Genomic DNA, 23,014 nt, shown 5'->3' with positions numbered 1-23,014 from the left:
CAATCCTCAATCATCAATCCTCAGACCTCAAGCATCAATACCCAACCCTCAGTCCTCGTCCTCAATCCACAACACTCAATCCTCAATCCTCAATCTTCAATCATCAATATTCAACCTTCAATCCTCAATCCACAATCCTCAACCCTCAATCCTCAATCCTAAATCCTCAATCCTCAATACACAATCCTCAATCCTCAATCCTCAATCCTCAATCCTCAATCCTCAATCCTCAATCCTCAATCCTCAACCCTCAGTCCTCAAACCTCAATCCTGAATCCTCAATCCTGAATCTTCAGTCTTCAGCCCTCAGTCCTCAACAATCAGTTGTCAATCCTCAATCCTCAATAGAATATCACCAATTCACAGTTTTCAATACTCAATACTCAATCTGCAATCTTCAAATCTCTATCCAGAAACATAAATTCTCATCACTCAGCCCTCAACACTCAGTCCCCAATCCTCAATATTCAATCCTCAATCCTCAATCCTCAATTCTCAATCCTCAACATTCAATCCCCAGTGCTCAGTCTTCAATCCTCAATCCTCAATACTCAATCCTCAATTCTCAATCCTCAATCGTCAGTCTTCAATCCTCAATACTCAATCTTCAATCCTCAATTCTCAATCCTCAATCCTCAGTCCTTAGTCCTCAAACCTCAATCCTCAATCCTCAACCCTCATCCTCAATCCTCAATCCTCAATCCTCAATCCTCAATCCTCAATCTTCAATCCTCAATACTCAATCTGCAATCCTCAATACCATATCCTCATCTTCAATCCTCAATCCTCAATACTCAATTCGCTATCCTCAATCCTCAATCCTCAGACCTCAAGCATCAATACCCAACCCTCAGTCCTCGTCCTCAATCCACAACCCTCAATCCTCAATCCTCAATCTTCAATCATCAATATTCAACCTTCAATCCTCAATCCACAATCCTCAACCCTCAATCCTCAATCCTAAATCCTCAATCCTCAATACACAATCCTCAATCCTCAATCCTCAATCCTCAATCCTCAATCCTCAATCCTCAATCCTCAATCCTCAACCCTCAGTCCTCAAACCTCAATCCTGAATCCTCAATCCTGAATCTTCAATCTTCAGCCCTCAGTCCTCAACAATCAGTTGTCAATCCTCAATCCTCAATAGAATATCACCAATTCACAGTTTTCAATACTCAATACTCAATCTGCAATCTTCAAATCTCTATCCACAAACATAAATTCTCATCACTCAACCCTCAACACTCAGTCCCCAATCCTCAATATTCAATACTCAATCCTCAATCCTCAATCCTCAATCCTCAACATTCAATCCCCAGTGCTCAGTCTTCAATCCTCAATCCTCAATACTCAATCCTCAATTCTCAATCCTCATTCGTCAGTCTTCAATCCTCAATACTCAATCTTCAATCCTCAATTCTCAATCCTCAATCCTCAGTCCTTAGTCCTCAAACCTCAATCCTCAACCCTCAACCCTCATCCTCAATCCTCAATCCTCAATCCTCAATCCTCAATCCTCAATCCTCAATCCTCAACCCTCAATCCTCAGTCCTGAAACCTCAATCCCGAATCCTCAATCCTGAATCCGCAAACTTCAGTCCTCAGTCCTCACTCCTCAACAATCAACTGTCACTCCTCAATCCTCAATAGAATATCCTCAATTCACAGTTTTCAATACTCAATCCCCATTCTTCAATCTTCAAATCTCAGCCCACAAACATCAATTCTCATCACTCAACCCTCAACACTCAGTCCTCAATCTTCAATCCTCAATCCTAAATCCTCAACCTTCAATCCTCAATACTCAATCTTCAATCCTCAATCCTCATTTCTCAATCCTCAACACTCAATCCTCAATCCTCAATCCTCAATCCCCAATCCTCAATCTTCAATCCTCTATCCTCAATCCTCAATCCTCAATCCTCAATCTTCAATACTCAATACTCAATCTTCAGTCCTCAATCCTCAATCCTCAGTCCTCAATCCTCAATCCTCAATCCGCAATCCTCAATCTTCAATCCTCAATACTCAATCTGCAATCCTCAATCCAGAATCTTCAATACTCAATCCTCAATCCTCAATCCCCAATCCTCAATCTTCAATTCTCAATACTCAATCTTCAATCCTCAATCCTCAATCCTCAATCCTCAATTCTCAATTCTCAATTCTCAATCCTCAATCCTCAATCCTCAATCCTCAATCCTCAATCTTCAATCCTCAATACTCAATCTTTAATCCTGAATCCTCAGTCCTCAAACACCAATTCTGAGTCCTGAGTACTGAATCCTCAACCTTCATCCCTCAGTCCTCAACAATCTGTTGTCAATCATCAATCCTCAATAGAGTATCCTCAATTCACAGGTTTCAATACTCAATACTCAGTCTGCAATCTTCAGATATCTATCCACAAACATCAGTTCTCATCACTCAACCCTCAACACTCAGTCCTCAATGTTGAATCCTCAATCCTCAATTCTCAATCTTCAATCCTCAATACTGAACCACCAATCCTAAATCCTCAATCCTCAATCCTCAATCCTCAATCCTCAATCTTCAATCGTCAGTCCCCAATCCTCAATCTTCAATCCTCAATCCTCAATTCTGAATCCTCAATCTTCAGCCCTCAGTCCTCAACAGTCTGTTGTCAATCCTCAATCCTCAATACAACATCATCAATTCACAGTTTTCAATACTCAATACTCAATCTGCAATCTTCAAATCTCTATCCACAAACATCAATTCTCATCACTCAACCCTCAACACTCAGTCCTCAATCTTCAATCCTCAATCCTCAGTCCTCACTCTCAATTCTCAATTCTCAATCCTCAATCCTCAATCATCAATCCTCAATCCTCAATCCTCAATCGTCAATGCTCAATCCCCAATCCTCAATCTTCAATCCTCTATCCTCAATCCTCAATCCTCAATCCCCAATCCTCAATCTTCAACCCTCAATCTTCAATCCTCAATCATCAATCCTCAATTATCAATCCTCAATACTCAATCTTCAATCCTCAATCCTCAATCCTCAATCCTCAATCCTCAATCCTCAATCCTCAACCCTCAATCCTCAGTCCTGAAACTTCAATCCCGAATCCTCAATCTTGAATCCGCAAACTTCAGTCCTCAGTCCTCACTCCTCAACAATCAATTGTCAATCCTCAATCCTCAATAGAATATCCTCAATTCAAAGTTTTCAATACTCAATCCCCATTCTTCAATCTTCAAATCTCAATCCACAAACATCAATTCTCATCACTCAACCCTCAACACTCAGTCCTCAATCTTTAATCCTCAATCCTCAATCCGCAATCTTGAATCCTCAATACTCAATCTTCAATCCTCAATCCTCAATCCTCAATCCTCAATTCTCAATTCTCAATTCTCAATCCTCAATCCCCAATCCTCAATCTTCAATCCTCTATCCTCAATCCTCAATCCTCAATCCTCAATCCTCAATCTTCAATACTCAATACTCAATCTTCAGTCCTCAATCCTCAATCCTCAGTCCTCAATCCTCAATCCTCAATCCTCAATCCTCAATCTTCAATCCTCAATACTCAATCTGCAATCCTCAATCCAGAATCTTCAATACTCAATCCTCAATCCTCAATCCCCAATCCTCAATCTTCAATTCTCAATACTCAATCTTCAATCCTCAATCCTCAATCCTCAATCGTCAATCCTCAATCCTCAATCCTCAGTCGTCAATCCTCAATCCCCAATCCTCAATCTTCAATCCTCTATCCTCAATCCTCAATCCTCAATCCCCAATCCCCAATCTTCAATCCTCAATCTTCAATCCTCAATCATCAATCCTCAATTTTGAATCCTCAATACTCAATCTTCAATCCTGAATCCTCAATCCTCAATCCTCAATCATCAATCCTCAATCCTCAATCCTCAATCCTCAATCCTCAATCGTCAATGCTCAATCCCCAATCCTCAATCTTCAATCCACTATCCTCAATCCTCAATCCTCAATTCCCAATACTCTATCTTCAATCCTCAATCTTCAATCATCAATCATCAATCCTCAAATTTCAATCCTCAATACTCAATCTTCAATCCTCAATCCTCAATCCTCAATCCTCAATCCTCAATCCTCAATCCTCAACCCTCAATCCTCAGTCCTGAAACATCAATCCCGAATCCTCAAACCTGAATCCGCAAACTTCAGTCCTCAGTCCTCAACAATCAATTGTCAATCCTCAATCCTCAATAGAATATCCTCAATTCAAAGCTTTCAACACTCAATACCCATTCTTCAATCTTCAAATCTCAATCCACAAACATCAATTCTCATCACTCAACCCTCAACACTCAGTCCTCAATCTTCAATCCTCAATCCTCAATCCGCAATCTTGAATCCTCAATACTCAATCTTCAATCCTCAATCCTCAATTCTCAATCCTCAACACTCCATCCTCAATCGTCAATGCTCAATCCCCAATCCTCAATCTTCAATCCTCTATCCTCAATCCTCAATCCTCAATCGTCAATCCTCAGTCTTCAATCCTCAATACTCAATCTTCAACCCTCAATCCTCAATCCTCAGTCCTGAAACCTCAATTTCGAATGCTCAATCCTGAATCCTCAATCTTCAGCCCTCAGTCCTCAACAATCAATTGTCAATCCTCAATCCTCAATAGAATATCCTCAATTCACAGTTTTCAATACTCAATCCCCATTCTTCAATCTTCAAATCTCAGCCCACAAACATCAATTCTCATCACTCAACCCTCAACGCTCAGTCCTCAATCTTCAATCCTCAATCCTAAATCCTCAATCTTCAATCCTCAATACTCCATATTCAATCCTCAATCCTCAATTCTCAATCCTCAATACTCAATCCTCAATCGTCAATCCTCAATTCCCAATCCTCAATCTTCAATCCTCAATCCACAACCTTCAATCCTCAATCCTCAATCCTCAATCCCCAATCCTCAATCTTCAATCCTCAATACTCAATCTTCAATACTCAATCCTCAATCCTCAATCCTCAATCCTCAATCCTCAATCCTCAATCTTCAATCCTCAATCTTCAATCCTCAATCCTCAATCATTATTCTTCAATCCTCAACACCCAACCCTCAATCTTCAATCCTCAATCCTCAATCCTCAATTCTCAATTCTCAATCCTCAATCCTCAATCCTCAGACCTCAAACATCAATACGCAACCCTCAGTCCTCGTTCGCAATCCACAGCCCTCAGTCCTCAATTCTCAATCTTCAATCACTAATATTCAATCATCAATCCTCGATCCTCAATCCTCTATCCTCAATCCTCAATCCGGAATGTTCAATCCTCAATACCCAAACCTCAATCTTCAATCCTCAATACTCAATCCTCAATCCTCAATCCTCATTACTCAGTCCTCAAACCCCAATCCTGAATCCTCATTCTTCAATCCTCAATACCATATCCTCAATCTTCAATCCTCAATCATCAATCCTCAATACTCAATCTTCAATCCTCAATCCTCAATCCTCAATCCTCAATCCCCAATCCTCAATCCTCAATCCTCAGTCCTCAATCCTCAATCCTCAATCCTAAATCCTCAACCTTCAATCCTCAATACTCAATCTTCAATCCTCAATCCTCATTTCTCAATCCTCAACACTCAATCCTCAATCCTCAATCCTCAATCCCCAATCCTCAATCTTCAATCCTCTATCCTCAATCCTCAATCCTCAATCCTCAATCTTCAATACTCAATACTCAATCTTCAGTCCTCAATCCTCAATCCTCAGTCCTCAATCCTCAATCCGCAATCCGCAATCCTCAATCTTCAATCCTCAATACTCAATCTGCAATCCTCAATCCAGAATCTTCAATACTCAATCCTCAATCCTCAATCCCCAATCCTCAATCTTCAATTCTCAATACTCAATCTTCAATACTCAATCCTCAATCCTCAATCCTCAATTCTCAATTCTCAATTCTCAATCCTCAATCCTCAATCCTCAATCCTCAATCCTCAATCTTCAATCCTCAATACTCAATCTTTAATCCTGAATCCTCAGTCCTCAAACACCAATTCTGAGTCCTGAGTACTGAATCCTCAACCTTCATCCCTCAGTCCTCAACAATCTGTTGTCAATCATCAATCCTCAATAGAGTATCCTCAATTCACAGGTTTCAATACTCAATACTCAGTCTGCAATCTTCAGATATCTATCCACAAACATCAATTCTCATCACTCAACCCTCAACACTCAGTCCTCAATGTTGAATCCTCAATCCTCAATTCTCAATCTTCAATCCTCAATACTGAACCACCAATCCTAAATCCTCAATCCTCAATCCTCAATCCTCAATCCTCAATCTTCAATCGTCAGTCCCCAATCCTCAAACTTCAATCCTCAATCCTCAATCCTGAATCCTCAATCTTCAGCCCTCAGTCCTCAACAGTCTGTTGTCAATCCTCAATCCTCAATACAACATCATCAATTCACAGTTTTCAATACTCAATACTCAATCTGCAATCTTCAAATCTCTATCCACAAACATCAATTCTCATCACTCAACCCTCAACACTCAGTCCTCAATCTTCAATCCTCAATCCTCAGTCCTCACTCTCAATTCTCAATTCTCAATCCTCAATCCTCAATCATCAATCCTCAATCCTCAATCCTCAATCGTCAATGCTCAATCCCCAATCCTCAATCTTCAATCCTCTATCCTCAATCCTCAATCCTCAATCCCCAATCCTCAATCTTCAACCCTCAATCTTCAATCCTCAATCATCAATCCTCAATTATCAATCCTCAATACTCAATCTTCAATCCTCAATCCTCAATCCTCAATCCTCAATCCTCAATCCTCAATCCTCAACCCTCAATCCTCAGTCCTGAAACTTCAATCCCGAATCCTCAATCCTGAATCCGCAAACTTCAGTCCTCAGTCCTCACTCCTCAACAATCAATTGTCAATCCTCAATCCTCAATAGAATATCCTCAATTCAAAGTTTTCAATACTCAATCCCCATTCTTCAATCTTCAAATCTCAATCCACAAACATCAATTCTCATCACTCAACCCTCAACACTCAGTCCTCAATCTTTAATCCTCAATCCTCAATCCGCAATCTTGAATCCTCAATACTCAATCTTCAATCATCAATCCTCATTTCTCAATCCTCAACACTCAATCCTCAATCCTCAATCCTCAATCCCCAATCCTCAATCTTCAATCCTCTATCCTCAATCCTCAATCCTCAATCCTCAATCCTCAATCTTCAATACTCAATACTCAATCTTCAGTCCTCAATCCTCAATCCTCAGTCCTCAATCCTCAATCCTCAATCCTCAATCCTCAATCTTAAAATCCTCAATACTCAATCTGCAATCCTCAATCCAGAATCTTCAATACTCAATCCTCAATCCTCAATCCCCAATCCTCAATCTTCAATTCTCAATACTCAATCTTCAATCCTCAATCCTCAATCCTCAATCGTCAATCCTCAATCCTCAATCCTCAGTCGTCAATCCTCAATCCCCAATCCTCAATCTTCAATCCTCTATCCTCAATCCTCAATCCTCAATCCCCAATCCCCAATCTTCAATCCTCAATACTCAATCTTTAATCCTGAATCCTCAGTCCTCAAACATCAATTCTGAGTCCTGAGTACTGAATCCTCAACACTCATCCCTCAGTCCTCAACAATCTGTGGTCAATCATCAATCCTCAATAGAGTATCCTCAATTCACAGGTTTCAATACTCAATACTCAGTCTGCAATCTTCAAATATCTATCCACAAACATCAATTCTCATCACTCAGCCCTCAACACTCAGTCCTCAATGTTGAATCCTCAATCCTCAATTCTCAATCTTCAATCCTCAATACTGAATCATCAATCCTAAATCCTCAATCCTCAATCCTCAATCCTCAATCCTCAGTCCTCAATCCTCAATGCTCAATCCTCAATCCTCTATCTTCAATCCTCAATACTCAATCTGCAATCCTCAATCCTCAATCCTCAATCCTCAATCCTAATTCGAGACACCTCAATATCCAATCCTCAATCTTCAATCCTCAATCCTCAATCCTCAATTCTCGATCCTCAATCCTCAATCCTCAATCCTCAATCCTCAATCTTCAATCCTCAATACTCAATCCTCAATCCTCAATCCCCAATCCTCAACCTTCAGTCCTCAATCTTCAATCCTCAATCATCAATCCTCAATACTCAATCATCAATCCTCAATCCTCAATCCCCAATCCTCAATCCTCAATCCTCAATCCTCAATCCTCAATCCTCAGTCGTCAATGCTCAATCCCCAATCCTCAATCTTCAATCCTCTATCCTCAATCCTCAATCCTCAATCCCCAATCCTCAATCTTCAATCCACAATCTTCAATCCTCAATCATCAATCCTCAATTATCAAACCTCAATACTCATTCTTCAATCCTCAATCCACAATCCTCAATCCTCAATCCTCAATCCTCAATCCTCAACCCTCAATCCTCAGTCCTGAAACCTCAATCCCGAATCCTCAATCCTGAATCCGCAACCTTCAGTCATCAGTCCTCAGTCCTCAACAATCAATTGTCAATCCTCAATCCTCAATAGAATATCCTCAATTCACAGTTTTCAATACTCAATCCCCATTCTTCAATCTTCAAATCTCAATCCACAAACATCAATTCTCATCACTCAACCCTGAACACTCAGTCCTCAATCTTCAATCCTCAATCCTCAATCCCCAATCCTGAATCTTCAATCCTCAATCTTCAATCCTCAATCATCAATCCTTAATTTTCAATCCACAATACTCAATCTTCAATCCTTAATCCTCAATCCTCAATCCTCATTCCTCAATCCTCAATCCTCAATCCTCAATCCTCAATCCTCAATCCTCAATCGTCAATGCTCAATCCCCAATCCTCAATCTTCAATCCTCTATCCTCAATCCTCAATCCTCAATTCCCAATACTCAATCTTCCATCCTCAATCTTCAATCCTCAATCATCAATCCACAACTTTCAATCCTCAATACTCAATCTTCAATCCTCACTCCTCAATCCTCAATCCTCAATGCTCAATCCTCAATCCTCAACCCTCAATCCTCAGTCCTGAATCCTCAATCCCGAATCCTCAATCCTGAATCCGCAAACTTCAGTCCACAGTCCTCAACAATCAATTGTCAATCCTCAATCCTCAATAGAATATCCTCAATTCAAAGTTTTCAATACTCAATCCCCATTCTTCAATCTTCAAATCTCAATCCACAAACATCAATTCTCATCACTCAACCCTCAACACTCAGTCCTCAATCTTCAATACTCAATCCTCAATCCGCAATCTTGAATCCTCAATACTCAATATTCAATCCTCAATCCTCAATTCTCAATCCACAACACTCCATCCTCAATCGTCAATCCTCAATCCCCAATCCTCAATCTTCAATACTCTATCCTCAATCCTCAATCCTCAATCGTCAATCCTCAGTCTTCAATCCTCAATACTCAATCTTCAATCCTCAATCCTCAATCCTCAGTCCTCAATCCTCAATCCTCAATACTCAATCCTCAATCTTCAATCCTCAATACTCAATCTGCAATCCTCAATCCTCAATACACAATCCTCAATCCTAATTCGTCACTCCTCAGTACCCAATCCTCAATCTTCAATCCTCAAACCTCAATCCTCAATTCTCAATCCTTAATCCTCAATCCTCCATCCTCAAACTTCAATCCTCAATACTCCATCTTCAATACTCAATCCTCAATCCTCAATCCTCAATCCTCAATCCTCAATCCTCAATCCCAAATCCTCAATCCTCAATCCTCAATCCTCAACCCTCAATCCTCAGTCCTGAAACCTCAATACCGAATCCTCAATCCTGAATCCTCAATCTTCAGCCCTCAGTCCTCAACAATCAACTGTCACTCCTCAATCCTCAATAGAATATCCTCAATTCACAGTTTTCAATACTCAATCCCCATTCTTCAATCTTCAAATCTCAGCCCACAAACATCAATTCTCATCACTCAACCCTCAACACTCAGTCCTCAATCTTCAATCCTCAATCCTAAATCCTCAACCTTCAATCCTCAATACTCAATCTTCAATCCTCAATCCTCAATTCTCAATCCTCAATACTCAATCCTGAATCGTCAATCCTCAATTCCCAATCCTCAATCTTCAATCCTCAACCCTCAATCTTCAATCCTTAATCTTCAATCCTCAATCCCCAATCCTCAATCTTCAATTCACAATACTCAATCTTCAATACTCAATCCTCAATCCTCAATCCTCAATCCTCAATCCTCAATCCACAATCGTCAATCCTCAATCCCCAATCCTCAATCTTCAATCCTCTATCCTCAATCCTCAATCCTCAATCCCCAATCCTCAATCTTCAATCCTCAATCTTCAATCCTCATTCATCAATCCTCAATACTCAATCTTCAATCCTCAATCCTCAATCCTCAATCCTCAATCCTCAATCCTCAGTCCTCAATCCTCAGTCGTCAATGCTCAATCCCCAATCCTCAATCTTCAATCCTCTATCCTCAATCCTCAATCCTCAATCCCCAATCCTCAATCTTCAATCCTCAATCTTCAATCCTCAATCATCAATCCTCAATTATCAAACCTCAATACTCAATCTTCAATCCTCAATCCTCAATCCTCAATCCCCAACCTTCTATCCTCAATACTCAATCTTTAATCCTGAATCTTCAGTCCTCAAACATCAATTCTGAGTCCTGAGTACTGAATCCTCAACATTCATCCCTCAGTCCTCAACAATCTGTTGTCAATCATCAATCCTCAATAGAGTATCCTCAATTCACAGGTTTCAATACTCAATACACAGTCTGCAATCTTCAAATATCTATCCACAAACATCAATTCTTATCACTCAGCCCTCAACACTCAGTCCTCAATGTTGAATCCTCAATCCTCAATTCTCAATCTTCAATCCTCAATACTGAATCATCAATCCTAAATCCTCAATCCTCAATCCTCAATCCTCAATCCTCAATCTTCAATCCTCAGTCCCCAATCCTCAATCTTCAATCCTCAATCCTCAATGCTGAATCCTCAATCTTCAGCCCTCAGTCCTCAACAGTCTGTTGTCAATCCTCAATCCTCAATACAACATCATCAATTCACAGTTTTCAATACTCAATACTCAATCTGCAATCTTCAAATCTCTATTCACAAACATCAATTCTCATCACTCAACCCTCAACACTCAGTCCTCAATCTTCAATCCTCAATCCTCTATCCTCAATCTTCAATCCTCAATACTCAATCTTCAATCCTCAGTCCTCAATTCTCAATCCTCAATCCTCAATCCTCAATCCTCAATCCTCAATCCTCATTCCTCAAACCTCAATCCTCAATCCTCAGTCCTCACTCTCAATTCTCAATTCTCAATTCTCAATCCTCAATCATCAATCCTCAATCCTCAATCCTCAATCGTCAATGCTCAATCCCCAATCCTCAATCTTCAATCCTCTATCCTCAATCCTCAATCCTCAATCCCCAATCCTCAATCTTCAATCCTCAATCTTCAATCCTCAATCTTCAATCCTCAATCATCAATCCTCAATCCTCAACACTCAATCCTCAATCCTCAATCCTCAATCACCAATCCTCAATCTTCAAACCTCTATCCTCATGTCTCAATACTCAGTCCTCAATCCTCAATCTTCAATACTCAATACTCAATCTTCAATCCTCAATCCTCAATCCTCAGTCCTCAATCCTCAATCCCCTATCCTCAATCCTCAATCTTCAATCCTCAATACTCAATCTGCAATCCTCAATCCACAATCTTCAATACTCAATCCTCAATCCTCAATCCCCAATCCTCAATCTTCAATTCTCAATACTCAATCTTCAATCCTCAATCCTCAATCCTCAATCGTCAATCCTCAATCCTCAATCCTCAATCGTCAATCCTCAATCCCCAATCCTCAATCTTCAATCCTCTATCCTCAATCCTCAATCCTCAATCCCCAATCCTCAATCTTCAATCCTCAATCTTCAATCCTCAATCATCAATCCTCAATTTTCAATCCTCAATACTCAATCTTCAATCCTTAATCCTCAATCCTCAATCCTCAATCCTCAATCCTCAATCCTCAATCCTCAATCCTCAATCCTCAATCGTCAATGCTCAATCCCCAATCCTCAATCTTCAATCCTCTATCCTCATTCCTCAATCCTCAATTCCCAATACTCAATCTTCCATCCTCAATCTTCAATCCTCAATCATCAATCCTCAACTTTCAGTCCTCAATACTCAATCTTCAATCCACACTCCTCAATCCTCAATCCTCAATCCTCAATCCTCAATCCTCAACCCTCAATCCTCAGTCCTGAAACCTCAATCCCGAATCCTCAGTCCTGAATCCTCAACCTTCATTCCTCAGTCCTCAACAATCAATTGTCAATCCTCAATCCTCAATAGAATATCCTCAATTCAAAGTTTTCATTACTCAGTCCCCATTCTTCAATCTTCAAATCTCAATCCACAAACATCAATTCTCATCACTCAACCCTCAACACTCAGTCCTCAATCTTCAATCCTCAATCCTAAATCCTCAATCTTCAATTCTCAATACTCAATCTTCAATCCTCAATCCTCAATTCTCAATCCTCAATACTCAATCCTCAATCGTCAATCCTCAATTCCCAATCCTCAATCTTCAATCCTCAACCCTCAATCTTCAATCCTTAATCTTCAATCCTCAATCCCCAATCCTCAATCCTCAATCCCCAATCCTCAATCTTCAATTCACAATACTCAATTTTCAATCCTCAATCCTCAATCCTCAATCCTCAATCCTCAATCCTCAATCCACAATCGTCAATCCTCAATCCCCAATCCTCAATCTTCAATCCTCTATCCTCAATCCTCAATCCTCAATCCCCAATCCTCAATCTTCAATCCTCGATCTTCAATCCTCATTCATCAATCCTCAATACTCAGTCCTGAATCCTCAATCCCGAATCCTCAATCCTGAATCCGCAAACTTCAGTCCACAGTCCTCAACAATCAATTGTCAATCCTCAATCCTCAATAGAATATCCTCAATTCAAAGTTTTCAATACTCAATCCCCATTCTTCAATCTTCAAATCTCAATCCACAAACATCAATTCTCATCACTCAACCCTCAACACTCAGTCCTCAATCTTCAATACTCAATCCTCAATCCGCAATCTTGAATCCTCAATACTCAATATTCAATCCTCAATCCTCAATTCTCAATCCACAACACTCCATCCTCAATCGTCAATCCTCAATCCCCAATCCTCAATCTTCAATACTCTATCCTCAATCCTCAATCCTCAATCGTCAATCCTCAGTCTTCAATCCTCAATACTCAATCTTCAATCCTCAATCCTCAATCCTCAGTCCTCAATCCTCAATCCTCAATACTCAATCCTCAATCTTCAATCCTCAATACTCAATCTGCAATCCTCAATCCTCAATACACAATCCTCAATCCTAATTCGTCACTCCTCAGTACCCAATCCTCAATCTTCAATCCTCAAACCTCAATCCTCAATTCTCAATCCTTAATCCTCAATCCTCCATCCTCAAACTTCAATCCTCAATTATGCCATCTTCAATACTCAATCCTCAATCCTCAATCCTCAATCCTCAATCCTCAATCCTCAATCCCAAATCCTCAATCCTCAATCCTCAATCCTCAACCCTCAATCCTCAGTCCTGAAACCTCAATACCGAATCCTCAATCCTGAGTCCTCAATCTTCAGCCCTCAGTCCTCAACAATCAACTGTCACTCCTCAATCCTCAATAGAATATCCTCAATTCACAGTTTTCAATACTCAATCCCCATTCTTCAATCTTCAAATCTCAGCCCACAAACATCAATTCTCATCACTCAACCCTCAACACTCAGTCCTCAATCTTCAATCCTCAATCCTAAATCCTCAACCTTCAATCCTCAATACTCAATCTTCAATCCTCAATCCTCAATTCTCAATCCTCAATACTCAATCCTGAATCGTCAATCCTCAATTCCCAATCCTCAATCTTCAATCCTCAACCCTCAATCTTCAATCCTTAATCTTCAATCCTCAATCCCCAATCCTCAATCTTCAATTCACATTACTCAATCTTCAATACTCAATCCTCAATCCTCAATCCTCAATCCTCAATCCTCAATCCACAATCGTCAATCCTCAATCCCCAATCCTCAATCTTCAATCCTCTATCCTCAATCCTCAATCCTCAATCCCCAATCCTCAATCTTCAATCCTCAATCTTCAATCCTCATTCATCAATCCTCAATACTCAATCTTCAATCCTCAATCCTCAATCCTCAATCCTCAATCCTCAATCCTCAGTCCTCAATCCTCAGTCGTCAATGCTCAATCCCCAATCCTCAATCTTCAATCCTCTATCCTCAATCCTCAATCCTCAATCCCCAATCCTCAATCTTCAATCCTCAATCTTCAATCCTCAATCATCAATCCTCAATTATCAAACCTCAATACTCAATCTTCAATCCTCAATCCTCAATCCTCAATCCCCAACCTTCTATCCTCAATACTCAATCTTTAATCCTGAATCTTCAGTCCTCAAACATCAATTCTGAGTCCTGAGTACTGAATCCTCAACATTCATCCCTCAGTCCTCAACAATCTGTTGTCAATCATCAATCCTCAATAGAGTATCCTCAATTCACAGGTTTCAATACTCAATACACAGTCTGCAATCTTCAAATATCTATCCACAAACATCAATTCTTATCACTCAGCCCTCAACACTCAGTCCTCAATGTTGAATCCTCAATCCTCAATTCTCAATCTTCAATCCTCAATACTGAATCATCAATCCTAAATCCTCAATCCTCAATCCTCAATCCTCAATCCTCAATCTTCAATCCTCAGTCCCCAATCCTCAATCTTCAATCCTCAATCCTCAATGCTGAATCCTCAATCTTCAGCCCTCAGTCCTCAACAGTCTGTTGTCAATCCTCAATCCTCAATACAACATCATCAATTCACAGTTTTCAATACTCAATACTCAATCTGCAATCTTCAAATCTCTATTCACAAACATCAATTCTCATCACTCAACCCTCAACACTCAGTCCTCAATCTTCAATCCTCAATCCTCTATCCTCAATCTTCAATCCTCAATACTCAATCTTCAATCCTCAGTCCTCAATTCTCAATCCTCAATCCTCAATCCTCAATCCTCAATCCTCATTCCTCAAACCTCAATCCTCAATCCTCAGTCCTCACTCTCAATTCTCAATTCTCAATTCTCAATCCTCAATCATCACTCCTCAATCCTCAATCCTCAATCGTCAATGCTCAATCCCCAATCCTCAATCTTCAATCCTCTATCCTCAATCCTCAATCCTCAATCCCCAATCCTCAATCTTCAATCCTCAATCTTCAATCCTCAATCTTCAATCCTCAATCATCAATCCTCAATCCTCAACACTCAATCCTCAATCCTCAATCCTCAATCACCAATCCTCAATCTTCAATCCTCTATCCTCAATTCTCAATACTCAGTCCTCAATCCTCAATCTTCAATACTCAATACTCAATCTTCAATCCTCAATCCTCAATCCTCAGTCCTCAATCCTCAATCCCCTATCCTCAATCCTCAATCTTCAATCCTCAATACTCAATCTGCAATCCTCAATCCACAATCTTCAATACTCAATCCTCAATCCTCAATCCCCAATCCTCAATCTTCAATTCTCAATACTCAATCTTCAATCCTCAATCCTCAATCCTCAATCGTCAATCCTCAATCCTCAATCCTCAATCGTCAATCCTCAATCCCCAATCCTCAATCTTCAATCCTCTATCCTCAATCCTCAATCCTCAATCCCCAATCCTCAATCTTCAATCCTCAATCTTCAATCCTCAATCATCAATCCTCAATTTTCAATCCTCAATACTCAATCTTCAATCCTTAATCCTCAATCCTCAATCCTCAATCCTCAATCCTCAATCCTCAATCCTCAATCCTCAATCCTCAATCGTCAATGCTCAATCCCCAATCCTCAATCTTCAATCCTCTATCCTCATTCCTCAATCCTCAATTCCCAATACTCAATCTTCCATCCTCAATCTTCAATCCTCAATCATCAATCCTCAACTTTCAGTCCTCAATACTCAATCTTCAATCCACACTCCTCAATCCTCAATCCTCAATCCTCAATCCTCAATCCTCAACCCTCAATCCTCAGTCCTGAAACCTCAATCCCGAATCCTCAATCCTGAATCCGCAAACTTCAGTCCACAGTCCTCAACAATCAATTGTCAATCCTCAATCCTCAATAGAATATCCTCAATTCAAAGTTTTCATTACTCAATCCCCATTCTTCAATCTTCAAATCTCAATCCACAAACATCAATTCTCATCACTCAACCCTCAACACTCAGTCCTCAATCTTCAATCCTCAATCCTCAATCCGCAACCTTGAATCCTCAATACTCAATCTTCAATCCTCAATCCTCAATTCTCAACACTCAACACTCAGTCCTCAATCCTCAATCTTCAATCCTCAATCCTCAATCTCCTATCCTGGATACTCAATCTTCAATCCTCAATCCTCAATCCTCAATCCTCAATCCTCATTCTTCAATCCTCAGTACCAAATCCTCAATCTTCAATCCTCAATTCTCAACACTCAATCCTCAATCCTCAGACCTCAAGCATCAATACTCAACCCTCAGTCCTCGCCCGCAATCCACAACACTCAATCCTCAATCCTCAATCTTCAATCATCAATATTCAATCTTCAATCCTCAATCCTCAATCCTCTATCCTCAATCCTCAATCCCGAATGTTCAATCCTCAATACCCAATCCTCAATCTTCAATCCTCAATCCTCAATACTCAATTCGCAATCCTCAATCCCGAATCCTCAATCCTGAATCCGCAAACTTCAGTCCACAGTCCTCAACAATCAATTGTCAATCCTCAATCCTCAATAGAATATCCTCAATTCAAAGTTTTCAATACTCTATCCCCATTCTTCAATCTTCAAATCTCAATCCTCAATCCTCAATCCTCATTCTGCAATCCTCAATACCATATACTCAATCTTCAATCCTCAATCCTCAATACTCAATTCGCTATCCTCAATCCTCAATCCTCAGACCTCAAGCATCAATACCCAACCCTCAGTCCTCGTCCTCAATCCACAACCGTCAATCCTCAATCCTCAATCCTCAATCCTCAATCCTCAGTCCTCAAACCTCAATCCTGAATCCTCAATCCTGAATCTTCAATCTTCAGCCCTCAGTCCTCAACAATCTGTTGTCAATCATCAATCCTCAATAGAATATCACCAATTCACAGTTTTCAATGCTCAATACTCAATCTGCAATCTTCAAATCTCTATCCACAAACATAAATTCTCATCACTCAACCCTCAACACTCAGTTCCCAATCCTCAATATTCAATCCTCAATCCTGAATCCTCAATCCTCAATCCTCAACCTTCAATCCCCAGTGCTCAGTCTTCAATCCTCAATCCTCAATACTCAATCCTCAATTCTCAATCCTCAATCGTCAGTCTTCAATCCTCAATACTCAATCTTCAATCCTCAATTCTCAATCCTCAATCCTCAGTCCTTAGTCCTCAAACCTCAATCCTCAACCCTCAATCCTCTTCCTCAATACTCAATCCTCAATCCTCAATCCTCAATCCTCAACCTTCAATCCTCAATACTCAATCTTTAATCCTGAATCCTCAGTCCTCAAACATCAATTCTGAGTCCTGAGTACTGTATCCTCAACCTTCATCCCTCTGTCCTCAACAATCTGTTGTCAATCAACAATCCTCAATAGAGTATCCTCAATTCACAGGTTTCAATACTCAATACTCAGTCTGCAATCTTCAAATATCTATCCACAAACATCAATTCTCATCAATCATCCCTCAACACTCAGTCCTTTATGATCAATCCTCAATCCTCAATTCTCAACCTTCAATCCTCAATACTGAATCTTCAATCCTCAATCCTCAATCCTCAATCCTCAATCCTCAATCCTCAATCCTCAATCTTCAATACTCAGTCCCCAATCCTCAATCCTCAATCCTCAATCCTCAATCCTCAATCGTCAATGCTCAATCCCCAATACTCAATCTTCAATCCTCTGTCCTCAATCCTCAATCCTCAATTCCCAATACTCAATCTTCCATCCTCAATCTTCAATCCTCAATCATCAATCCTCAACTTTCAATCCTCAATACTCAATCTTCAATCCTCACTCCTCAATCCTCAATCCTCAATGCTCAATCCTCAATCCTCTACCCTCAATCCTCAGTCCTGAATCCTCAATCCCGAATCCTCAATCCTGAATCCGCAAACTTCAGTCCACAGTCCTCAACAATCAATTGTCAATCCTCAATCCTCAATAGAATATCCTCAATTCAAAGTTTTCAATACTCTATCCCCATTCTTCAATCTTCAAATCTCAATCCTCAATCCTCAATCCTCATTCTGCAATCCTCAATACCATATACTCAATCTTCAATCCTCAATCCTCAATACTCAATTCGCTATCCTCAATCCTCAATCCTCAGACCTCAAGCATCAATACCCAACCCTCAGTCCTCGTCCTCAATCCACAACCGTCAATTCTCAATCCTCAATCTTCAATCATCAATATTCAACCTTCAATCCTCAATCCACAATCCTCAACCCTCAATCCTCAATCCTAAATCCCCAATCCTCAATACACAATCCTCAATCCTCAATCCTCAATCCTCAGTCCTCAATCCTCAAACCCCAATCCTCAATCCTCAATCTTCAATCCTCAATACTCAATCTGCAATCCTCAATCCACAATCTTCAATACTCAATACTCAATCCTCAATCCTCAATCCCCAATCCTCAATCATCAATTCTCAATACTCAATCTTCAATACTCAGTCCCCAATCCTCAATCTTCAATCCTCAATCCTCAATCCTCAGTTCTCAATCCTCAATCCCCAATCCTCAATCCTCAATCTTCAATCCTCAATACTCAATCTGCAATCCTCAATCCACAATCTTCAATACTCAATACTCAATCCTCAATCCTCAATCCCCAATCCTCAATCTTCAATTCTCAATACTCAATCTTCAATCCCCAATCCTCAATCCTCAATCGTCAATCCTCAATCCTCAATCCTCAATCGTCAATCCTCAATCCCCAATCATCAATCTTCAATCCTCTATCCTCAATCCTCAATCCTCAATCCCCAATCCCCTATCTTCAATCCTCAATCTTCAATCCTCAATCATCAATCCTCAATTTTCAATCCTCAATACTCAATCTTCAATCCTCAATCCTCAATCCTCAATCCTCAATCCTCAATCCTCAATCCTCAATCCTCAATCCTCAATCCTCAATCGTCAATGCTCAATCCCCAATCCTCAATCTTCAATCCTCTACCCTCAATCCTCAATCCTCAATTCACAATACTCAATCTTCCATCCTCAATCTTCAATCCTCAATCATCAATCCTTAACTTTCAATCCTCAATACTCAATCTTCAATCCTCACTCCTCAATCCTCAATCCTCAATCCTCAATCCTCAATCCTCAACCCTCAATCCTCAGTCCTGAAACCTCAATCCCGAATCCTCAATCCTGAATCCGCAAACTTCTGTCCACAGTCCTCAACAATCAATTGTCAATCCTCAATCCTCAATAGAATATCCTCAATTCAAAGTTTTCAATACTCAATCCCCATTCTTCAATCTTCAAATCTCAATCCACAAACATCAATTCTCATCACTCAACCCTCAACACTCAGTACTCAATCTTCAATCCTCAATCCTCAATCCGCAACCTTGAATCCTCAATACTCAATCTTCAATCTTCAATCCTCAATTCTCAACGTTCAGCACTCAGTCCTCAATCCTCAATCCTCAATCCTCAATCCTCAATCCTCAATCCTCATTCTTCAATCCTCAGTACCCAATCCGCAATCTTCAATCCTCAATTCTCAACACTCAATCCTCAATCCTCAGACCTCAAGCATCAATACTCAACCCTCAGTCCTCGCCCGCAATCCACAACACTCAATCCTCAATCCTCAATCTTCAATCATCAATGTTCCATCTTCAATCCTCAATCCACAATCCTCAACCCTCAATCCTCAATCCTAAATCCTCAATCCTCAATACACAATCCTCAATCCTCAATCCTCAATCCTCAATCCTCAATCCTCAATCCTCAATCCTCAATCCTCAATCCTCAGTCCTCAAACCTCAATCCTGAATCCTCAATCCTGAATCTTCAATCTTCAGCCCTCAGTCCTCAACAATCAGTTGTCAATCCTCAATCCTCAATAGAATATCACCAATTCACAGTTTTCAATACTCAATACTCAATCTGCAATCTTCAAATCTCTATCCACAAACATAAATTCTCATCACTCAACCCTCAACACTCAGTTCCCAATCCTCAATATTCAATCCTCAATCCTCAATCCTCAATCCTCAATCCTCAACCTTCAATCCCCAGAGCTCAGTCTTCAATCCTCAATCCTCAATACTCAATCCTCAATTCTCAATCCTCAATCGTCAGTCTTCAATCCTCAATACTCAATCTTCAATCCTCAATGCTCAATCCTCAATCCTCAGTCCTTAGTCCTCAAACCGCAATCCTCAACCCTCAACCCTCTTCCTCAATGCTCAATCCTCAATCCTCAATCCTCAATCCTCAATCTTCAATCCTCAATACTCAATCTTTAATCCTGAATCCTCAGTCCTCAAACTTCAATTCTGAGTCCTGAGTACTGAATCCTCAACCTTCATCCCTCTGTCCTCAACAATCTGTTGTCAATCAACAATCCTCAATAGAGTATCCTCAATTCACAGGTTTCAATACTCAATACTCAGTCTGCAATCTTCAAATATCTATCCACAAACATCAATTCTCATCATTCATCCCTCAACACTCAGTCCTTTATGATCAATCCTCAATCCTCAATTCTCAACCTTCAATCCTCAATACTGAATCTTCAATCCTCAATCCTCAATCCTCAATCCTCAATCCTCCATCCTCAATCCTCAATCTTCAATACTCAGTCCCCAATCCTCAATCTTCAATCCTCAATCCTCAATCCTCAGTCCTCAATCCTCAGTCCCCAATCCTCAATCCTCAATCTTCAATCCTCAATACTCAATCTGCCATCCTCAATCCACAATCTTCAATACTCAATACCCAATCCTCAATCCTCAATCCCCAATCCTCAACCTTCAATTCTCAAAACTCAATCTTCAATCCTCAATCCTCAATGCTCAATCGTCAATCCTCAATCCTCAATCCTCAATCGTCAATCCTCAATCCCCAATCCTCAATCTTCAATCCTCTATCCTCAATCCTCAATCCTCAATCCCCAATCCTCAATCATCAATCCTCAATCTTCAATCCTCAATCATCAATCCTCAATTTTCAATCCTCAATACTCAATCTTCAATCCTCAATCCTCAATCCTCAATCCTCAATCCTCAATCCTCAATCCTCAATCCTCAATCCTCAATCCTCAATCCTCAATCGTCAATGCTCAATCCCCAATCCTCAATCTTCAATCCTCTATCCTCAATCCTCAATCCTCAATTCCCAATACTCAATCTTCCATCCTCAATCTTCAATCCTCAATCATCAATCCTCAACTTTCAATCCTCAATACTCAATCTTCAATCCTCGCTCCTCAATCCTCAATCCTCAATCCTCAATCCTCAAACCTCAACCCTCAATCCTCAGTCCTGAAACCTCAATCCCGAATCCTCAATCCTGAATCCGCAAACTTCAGTCCACAGTCCTCAACAATCAATTGTCAATCCTCAATCCTCAATAGAATATCCTCAATTCAAAGTTTTAAATACTCAATCCCCATTCTTCAATCTTCAAATCTCAATCCACAAACATCAATTCTCATCACTCAACCCTCAACACTCAGTCCTCAATCTTCAATCCTCAATCCTCAATCCGCAACCTTGAATCCTCAATACTCAATCTTCAATCCTCAATCCTCAATTCTCAACACTCAACTCTCAGTCCTCAATCCTCAATCTTCAATCCTCAATCCTCAATCTCCTATCCTGGATACTCAATCTTCAATCCTCAATCCTCAATCTTCAATCCTCAATCCTCAATTCTCAATCCTCAATCCTCAATACTCAATCCTCAATCCTCAATCCTCAATCCTCATTCTGCAATCCTCAATACCATATCCTCAATCTTTAATCCTCAATTCTCAATACTCAATTCGCAATCCTCAATCCTCAATCCTCAGAGCTCAAGCATCAATACCCAACCCTCAGTCCTCGTCCTCAATCCACAACCCTCAATCCTCAATCCTCAATCTTCAATCATCAATATTCAACCTTCAATCCTCAATCCACAATCCTCAACCCTCAATCCTCAACCCTAAATCCTCAATCCTCAATCTTCAATCCTCAATACTCAATCTCTAATCCTGAATCCTCAGTCCTCAAACATCAATTCTGAGTCCTGAGTACTGAATCCTCAACCTTCATCCCTCTGTCCTCAACAATCTGTTGTCAATCATCAATCCTCAATAGAATATCACCAATTCACAGTTTTCAATGCTCAATACTCAATCTGCAATCTTCAAATCTCTATCCACAAACATAAATTCTCATCACTCAACCCTCAACACTCAGTCCCCAATCCTCAATATTCAATCCTCAATCCTCAATCCTCAATCCTCAATCCTCAACCTTCAATCACCAGTGCTCAGTCTTCAATCCTCAATCCTCAATACTCAATCCTCAATTCTCAATCCTCAATCGTCAGTCTTCAATCCTCAATACTCAATCTTCAATCCTCAATTCTCAATCCTCAATCCTCAGTCCTTAGTCCTCAAACCTCAATCCTCAACCCTCAACCCTCATCCTCAATGCTCAATCCTCAATCCTCAATCCTCAATCCTCAATCTTCAATCCTCAATACTCAATCTCTAATCCTGAATCCTCAGTCCTCAAACATCAATTCTGAGTCCTGAGTACTGAATCCT

This window comes from Calliopsis andreniformis, unplaced genomic scaffold (genome assembly GCF_051401765.1).
Source record: "Calliopsis andreniformis isolate RMS-2024a unplaced genomic scaffold, iyCalAndr_principal scaffold0018, whole genome shotgun sequence".
NCBI classification, from domain to species: domain Eukaryota; kingdom Metazoa; phylum Arthropoda; class Insecta; order Hymenoptera; family Andrenidae; genus Calliopsis; species Calliopsis andreniformis.
Note: the sequence above shows the minus strand (reverse complement) of the source record.